Source organism: Phyllostomus discolor, chromosome 9 (genome assembly GCF_004126475.2).
Source record: "Phyllostomus discolor isolate MPI-MPIP mPhyDis1 chromosome 9, mPhyDis1.pri.v3, whole genome shotgun sequence".
Lineage (NCBI taxonomy): Eukaryota > Metazoa > Chordata > Mammalia > Chiroptera > Phyllostomidae > Phyllostomus > Phyllostomus discolor.
The window spans coordinates 14,204,461-14,212,399 of NC_040911.2; the positions used below are offsets into that span (position 1 = coordinate 14,204,461).

The 7,939-nt window shown below is 39.6% G+C and overlaps 1 pseudogene; it reads right to left on the bottom strand.

Annotated features, from left to right (window-relative positions):
• Positions 1-5,660: 5,660 nt before the first annotated feature.
• LOC114507038 lies at positions 5,661-5,985 on the bottom strand (annotated as a pseudogene).
• Between the last annotated feature and the right edge of the window lie 1,954 nt (positions 5,986-7,939).

Genomic DNA, 7,939 nt, shown 5'->3' on the forward strand with positions numbered 1-7,939 from the left:
ACTTTCCCTGCATACGTGCTGATGCATTTCTCGTCCAGGCCACACACACAGTCCTCTCTGGCTTAGCCTAGAGCAGTGGCCTCCTACAACCGGCCCATCTGTGGGTCCTAGAGAGATCCTTTAATAATGTATGATATAATGTGACTTTTCCACTAGGCATCTTTCAGAGGCTTCCAACAAAGAACCTTTAGAGTAAAGTTCAAACCCCTTTCTCACCATGGTCCTCAAGTCCTCACTTGGGACAGGGTCCACCTTTCGTTCCTACTTCTCATAGCAGCTTATCATTTTTCCTTGCACTTGGCTACACCAGACACCAGCCCCCTTTCTGTTCTGCTGACATATATTTAGTCTGCAAGCAGCAAGCTGGAAACCCAGGAGGGCTGGTGATATAATTCTAGTCTAAGCCTAAGTCCTGGGAACTGGGAGAGCTGATGATGATGTTTATAAATTCTAGTTCAAGTTCAAGTATGAAAGCAGGAGATGGATGCCTCAGCTCTAAGGCAGAGAGAGTGATCTTCTCCCTCATTCAGCCTTTTGGTTCTATTTAGGCCATGAACAGGCTGGATGAGGCCCAAGCACATCGGGGAGGACAATCTGCCTTACTCAGTCTATTTGAATGTTAATCTCATCCAGAAATGTCCTCCTAGACATACCCAGAGTAATGTTTAACCAAATATCTGGACACCCTGTGGCTCAGTGAAGTTGACACATGAAATTAACCACCACAGGACAATTTCCGGACTTCAGACCACTGTGCTGTTCGAAAGGTTTTTCACAGAACTGGCTTGTTCTCTTTCTCTAGTTCTCAATTCAAATGTCAACACCTCTAACTGACCTTTCCAAACCACAGTCTCTCAGATGGCCACCACCAGAATCACCACATTCTTTCACGACATATTGAATAACATTTATTACACATATTTCAATGTGCAGTTTTATATTTGCCTTTTACTTATTTTTAATATATCTCCCTTACTAGAATATAAATTGTATTAGGGCAGGGACCTAGCATCCCTTGGACTTTTTTGGTACCTACCAAAAACATATGCTCAATAAATAGACAGCAATATTCCAACATCAACTGGATAACTGAAGTTGGGATTTTTAAAGTCCTGCATAGACAAATACTCATTATGTAAGAATTCCAAATAATATACGCAGGAGGAAGTGTGCAAATGTCAATGTGCAGCTGTCCATATGGAAAATAATACTGTAATTACTTAATACAAGAACAAGCTCTGTGTTTCACATACAACTGTAAACCTACTTTTGCCCCACCCTGTATGTAGAAAAGACCCCCTCTGGGAGGTGGAACTTCATCTCTACACCTTTGCAGGTGGGCTAGTGATTTGCTTTCAAGAATAGAGGGTGAAAAGAGAGGAACAGCAAGTTTACGACGGAGAAACCTGACAGTGACGGTCTTAGCCAAATTAGCATGTGGATACCATGCAGCCCAGAAAGGGTGCTTTCAGAAGGGTGCGGCATCACTTCTGTGGAATTCTTGCCAAAAACGCATAACCTCAACGCAGTCGTAAGGAAACTTCAGACAAACCTACCAAATCGAGAGGTGTTTTACAAAACAGTTAACCAGTGTTTACCCAAAGTGTTCAGGTGGTGAAAATCAAGGTAAAAGGAACTGCCACGGGTTGAAAAAGACTGAGGAGACATGACAACGAAATACAATGCAGCAGCCCGAATTGATTTTCAGAACAGAAAGGATGTTACTGGAAAAGCTGGTGTAATCCAAATAAAATTGCAAGTTTATAAAAATGTATCGATGCCAATTTCTTGTTTGGACCAAAGTAACAACAGCTGGGAAAACCAGGATGGATTCATGAGAACTTTTTACTGTATTTGCAGCTTTTTTTGTAAGCATAAATATACTCTAAAATGAAAAGTCTATTTTAAAAAATAGATAATCGGTCTACAGCCATACCACCCTGAATGTGCTTGATCTCATCTAAAAATAATCAGGAACCAGAAACTAAATAAGCAGCATTTTTTTTCTAATCTTCACAAATACAAAAAATGAAAACAGTCCTTTAGATTCAACCACACACACAGGTAATTCTGTGAGGTGACAAATGTGTTAATTAACTTGATTGTGATAATCATTTCACAATGTATATGTATACTATCACAGTGTATACCTAAATGCATATACTTTTTATTTGCAATTATACCTCAATAAATCTGAGAAAAACCTTTCTTTAATTGTTTGAGATTTTTATTTTTTGTTGAGATATGCTATATATTGCTATGAATTTCCCTCTTAGGACTGCTTTCTCTCTGTCCCATAGATTATGGGTTGTTGGGTTTTCATTCTCATTTGTCTCAAGATACCTTTTGATTTCTTCCTTGACCTTATTGTTAACCTATTCACTGTTTAGTAACATGTTATTTAGCCTCTAGGTGTTTGAGTGTTTTTTCAGTTGTTTTGTTGTAACTGAGTTCTGATTTCATACCATTGTGGTTAGAGAAGACACTTGGTATAATTTCAGCCTTAAATTTACTGAGGCTTGTTTTGTGGGCTAAGATGGGGTCTATCCTGGAAAATGTTGCATAAGCACTCGAAAAGAGTGTATATTCTGCTTTGGGATGAAATGCTTCAAAAATATCAGTTAAATCCATCTAGTCTAGTGTGTCTTTTACAGTTGAATTTATTGGAGTGACATTGGTTATTAAAATTATATAGGTTTCAGGCGTCCAATTCCACAAGAACATCATGTGCATATTGTCTTGTGTTCACTACCCCAAGTCCAGTCTCCTTCCATCAGCATAAATCCCCCCTTTCCCCTCTCCTGCCTCATCCCACCCCCTCTCCCTTTGGTAATCACCATATTGTTGTCTGTCTAGGAGGTTTTTTGTTTTGTTTTGTTTTTTTTATTTGTTTTTGCTTAATCCCTTCACTTTTTTCGCCCAGTCCCCCAGCCCCTCCCCTCTGACAGCTGTGTCATTGTGTCATTTATGGCCCTTGTTTCCTTGTTGATTTTCTGTCTGGAAGATTGACCATTGATGTCAATGGGGTATTAGAATCCCCTACTATGACTGTGTTACTTTCAGTCTCTCTGTTTACATCCATCAGTATTTGTTTTATATACCTAGGTGCATAAATGTTTACAAGGGCCATATTCTATTGTTGGATTGATCCCTTTAGCATTATATAATGCCCTTCTTTGTGTTTTATTAGAGCCTTTGTTTTAAAGTCTATTTTGTTTAATATAAGTATTGCGACTCCAGCTTTTTAAAATTCCATTTGCATAAAATATCTTTTGCCATCTCTTTACTTTCAGTCTGTGTGTGCCTTTCGATCTGAAGTGGGTCCCTTGTTGACAGCATAGATATGGGTCTTATTTAAACCCAAGGAAAAACTCTCAAATGTTGCTATTGATATTCAAAAGTGCAATAAAAATTTCTGCCTTTTTATTAATTAATCTAGATAGATAGGTATTACTCTTTGAATTCCATTTACAAAATTTTTAAACCTCTTGGGTCTCAACTATTATTATTATTATTTTATTGTTGACACTATTGCAGATGCCCCCCATCACCACCTCCCCTCTTTGCCCACCTTCAACTATTATTTTCCATTTTTGTTACCATGGTTTAAAATCCTTAAAAGATGCTATGCTTGCAGTTAATGCCAATTTAATGTTTGTAATTAAAGGATTTTTTTTAACATACTGGTACCAAAGAGATAATTACTGTACCAAAGAGATAATTACCGCTCTTAAAATCATCACTCCTTAAAAAATAATTTCTGCATGAAATGATTCTTATTGCCTATAAGATTTCACTTACTTTCTTTTGAATAAAAGCCATAAAAATTATTAAGAAGTCAATGGTAATGATACCTGAAGTCGGAATGCGGAATCTCTAGTCCATCTGAGGTGTTGGAAACGGGGGCACTACCAGCAGGCTCTTCCACGGGCGTCCGACCCAGTTCCTGTCCTAAGGTGGTAACTGTCCGAGGGCACGCACAGCCCATTCGTCTGGGTGTCGCTGGAGCAGCCATGTTCATTCAAATAATGGCTTCTGTTACCTTCACTTGTGTAATGGCAAAATGACATATTAATCAATAATCCACTGTAGAAAAATATCCTGGTTTTGGATTTGCACAGAATTACCTAAGAAACCAATACCCACTTAAGACATTTTTTAAAATGCCAACTTGTTATACTTTTGTCTCCCTTTACGGAGTCACAAGTCAAGGTCATGAAAAACAAAGAAAGATGAGGAGCTGTCACAGCTTGGAGGAGACTAAGAAAATATAACAAATCAATGAAAGGTAGGATCCTGGATCCGACCCAGGACGCTGGGGGGAAAACTGGCAAAATTTGAATAAGTTTTGTGGTTTAGTTAATAATTTTGTACCAATGTTACCTCTCGCTTTGGGTAATTACGGTCGTGTAAGTTAACAGTAGAGAAACTGGGTAAAAGGTAAACACCAATTTTCTGAACTATTTTTGCAACTTCTGCAAGTCTAAAGTTATTTCAAAAGATTTTTAAAAATTGCATTGGAAAATTCCTCAGGAAGTTGTTACTTCAGAGAGAGAGATAACATTTCTCAATAATTCCCATACAGCCAGCGTCTCCACCAGCTTCGAAGCAGAGTGTTGTTTTTTTTTTCAGTTGAGCAGCAGATACAGTGCAGTTGTTAACTTGTGCTTCAGGAATATTTTGCAGAGAAATACATATTTTAAGGCACTGGAATTATGCTTTGTCCAGCAAAATGTTCATACTTTGAGAGGCCCGCTGGAAGCAAGGCCAACTGAGAAAAAGATGCACATTTCTCATCTCATGTTTGTGCCAGAGTATTTGCTCATTGTGTGGGGTATTGGGATAAGTTGTCTAGGCAATTTAGAATCAGGGAGTTTTTCCCTCTTTCCATTATTTTCCTGTCTTGTTGAGTGTATGTAGGTAAATTTGAGTAAGTCCAATGTGTCTATCGTGTGACTTCGCTGTACCCCAGTGGAAGACGTGAATGGGCAAGAACTTCGCTGAAGGGGTGGCGGGGGATTCATTCTTTGGGATCGCCTCATAAGTGATCGTCACTAAAAGGGGGGGCCTTCCGCCAGTTCGGCAATTATACCCTGTTCTATGATTACCATTCAGTAGCCATCTACCACATGCTTGCTCATTCTTCTGTCTCTTGTCTAACACATAACTCAGCAAGGAGATGTCCCTGTGTTACAGATGAGGGGATGGAGGCTCATAGAAGTGTAGTAACTGGCTGGATGTAGGCTTCAAACACAGATCGGGCTGTCCCCAAACTTCTATTTATATTGGTTGACCTGCCTTGCAACAAATTCTATGCTTAGGGAATTATGTCATAGTAAGTGACATATGTGTCACTTTTAGTGTATGTCTTTTGACATATTTGAAATATCCTGTTGATTTTAAAAGGAAATGTGATATTTCATTGGAAAATGGTCATATATAAATATATTTTCTTCAAAACACGGAAATATATAAGAAAATCCAAGGTCTTCTAGTTATTATTAGGTTTTGTTACTAACAGAACAAATTTAGCTAATAAATCATATATTTTGTAAGTACATTAACTTAACTATATCAAGATCCTAGAGTACCTTCTAATAATGTACAGTACTGCAGTATACTAAATGTGTGTTTTTTTCTTCTTTAAAAAGCGTGCTGGTTTTATTTTGGAAAACTAAAACAAGCTAGTTCTTCCACTGAGGATAACGTTTCTCCCCAGAATATTATTTATGGAATAGTAGTTCATTATTTATGAAATAATGCAGCTGCCTTTTTCTTTCAAGGGGTTCTTCTGAAATTCCTTTCACCAGAGAATCCTCTCCGGAACGTGCTTCAATGCAGTTTTTTTATTTCTTCAGAACATTTAGACACCTGTTGCCCCTGCAACTTCACTTCTCTGCTAAGCTGCTCACCTTCCATCTTTAGCTTTTCCTTTTCTGGCAAGTCTTCGCTGTGCAGGGCCTGCATCTTTGCCCCGGAACTGGGCCCCGGGAACAGCTCTGTGAGTGGAGTGGCTGCAAATGCCTGAATGTGGTTTTTAAAAGCCAGGACAAAGCATCAGCAATCTAAAGGAGTACTCAGTGTTTGCTTTAAAAAGCCTACTTCTTCGGCCCTTTATTTACCATTCAGAGCTATAGTGAAATATTTATGATAAACTCCTTGGCACAAAGTTACCCTCTCAAAGCGGAGATAATCAACCCGATTCTGATCTCACGGAGAGGGACTACTAAAAAATTTAATTATGGACTTTGGGTATGAAAATATTCAGATGAGCTTTAATTTTAGAATGCAGATGCTCTGTAATTGGATTGGGAGACAAAGATCATCCCCTTGATAAAGAGGAAAAGAGAAAACTCTGTGGCTGTTGTTGCTTTCACCTTACAATTAAAAGTGACATAATTAGATATGGCTCTTTAGCACCCTGTTATAAGGTACAGGTCTAAACCTATCCCCCACGTCATGAAACCAACGACTTGCACTCCGTGGGCCCCAGCAGCCAGCCCTGTGCAGCGAAGCAGAACGGCATGAAAGGGGCTCTGAGCTCCTCTCTGCCTGAGCAGACAGCGTCCTCTCTCAAGCTCTCTAACAAACGCCGCGTGGTCCCCTCTCCTTGTTTAAGTTTTCAAAACTGCAGCGTGACCTAGGTGGTCATCGTTTTCCTAAACTTTCCTGACTGCGAGAATCATCCAGGTACCAGACTAAAGTACCTTTTCCTAAGCATGTCGTCTGTAGATTCTAATTTAATAGATTGGGGTGGAGACTGAGGACCTGCATTTTAGACAAATGTCACAGGTAAACAGGCATATTCGAGGTGCGAGTTTTAAAAAAGAAAGTAAAGCATGTTACCCCTCTGGGGTGTTATATTTATGCATACCAGAAAGAGTAGGAACTCTGCTATGTGACAAATTTCATTCAGCCTTCCTCATTTATGAATTTTTAAACCTCTCTTTCAATGTCTGCCTTAAAGGAAATCATAATATCTCTCTCTCAAATTTATTTTAAGTATTAAACATGAAAGAACTAGGCTGTTTGCTACACGGAGTGTAGTCTAGCAGTCACTGAGAGGTGGTTCAGACTGCAGAATCTCGGGCCCTGCCCCAGGCCTGCTGAATCTGAATACACTTGTGAGGAAGACAAAGAAACATAACCGTGTGTGGTGATGAATGTCGTCTAGACTTATCGTGGTGATCGCTTTGCAATACATACAAACATGGAATTGGTATATTGTACACCCGAAACCAATATAATGTTACATGTCAGTTAACCCTCAACAAAGGCGGAGGGAAGAAAATTAAGTCCCTTCTCCAAAGACAAGATGCCCTAGATGATTCGCATGCACATTTAAGCTGGCAGAGTGCCAACCTGCCGATGCGTAGGTATTCACGAACTGCTAGGCTGTTTCCTTTTCGCTGTAGTCGCTGTACTAATAATTTCCATTCAGCTGGGATTCAGTGGCTGCCACCACCATTTCTCTCTGTTGGTTTAGACCCACCAGGTACACGTTCAGCCCTTGCCCAGTGGAAAGGCCCTCGCAAATAGACAAAGTTATGGGCTGGAAAATCAAGCGACTGCAAAAGGTAACTGAGGGTTTCATGTTCAGGCCTTTGCTTCTGTTCAGTGCCACAGGCGTGGAGATGACAACACATATTTTTCGATCTTGAACGATTATTTGCGAGCTGGTATGCACCTCACTGATAGTTTCCTACCCAGGTTTCATACCACTCAGCAATTATTGGTAGCAGGGGAGGCGTACAGCTAATAACTAAACTGGTCACTGCTTGAACAAAAATTTGAGGAAGGCTTCAGAAAAGGGTTTTGAGTTGTTCTCGCTTTCAGAGTTTATTATTGAACCCTGAAGAGTCAGAACAGGAGAATTAGGAAGAACCTGTCTTACTGCATCAAAGACATTTTCAGTAATTACCTGCACTGCGATGTGCAG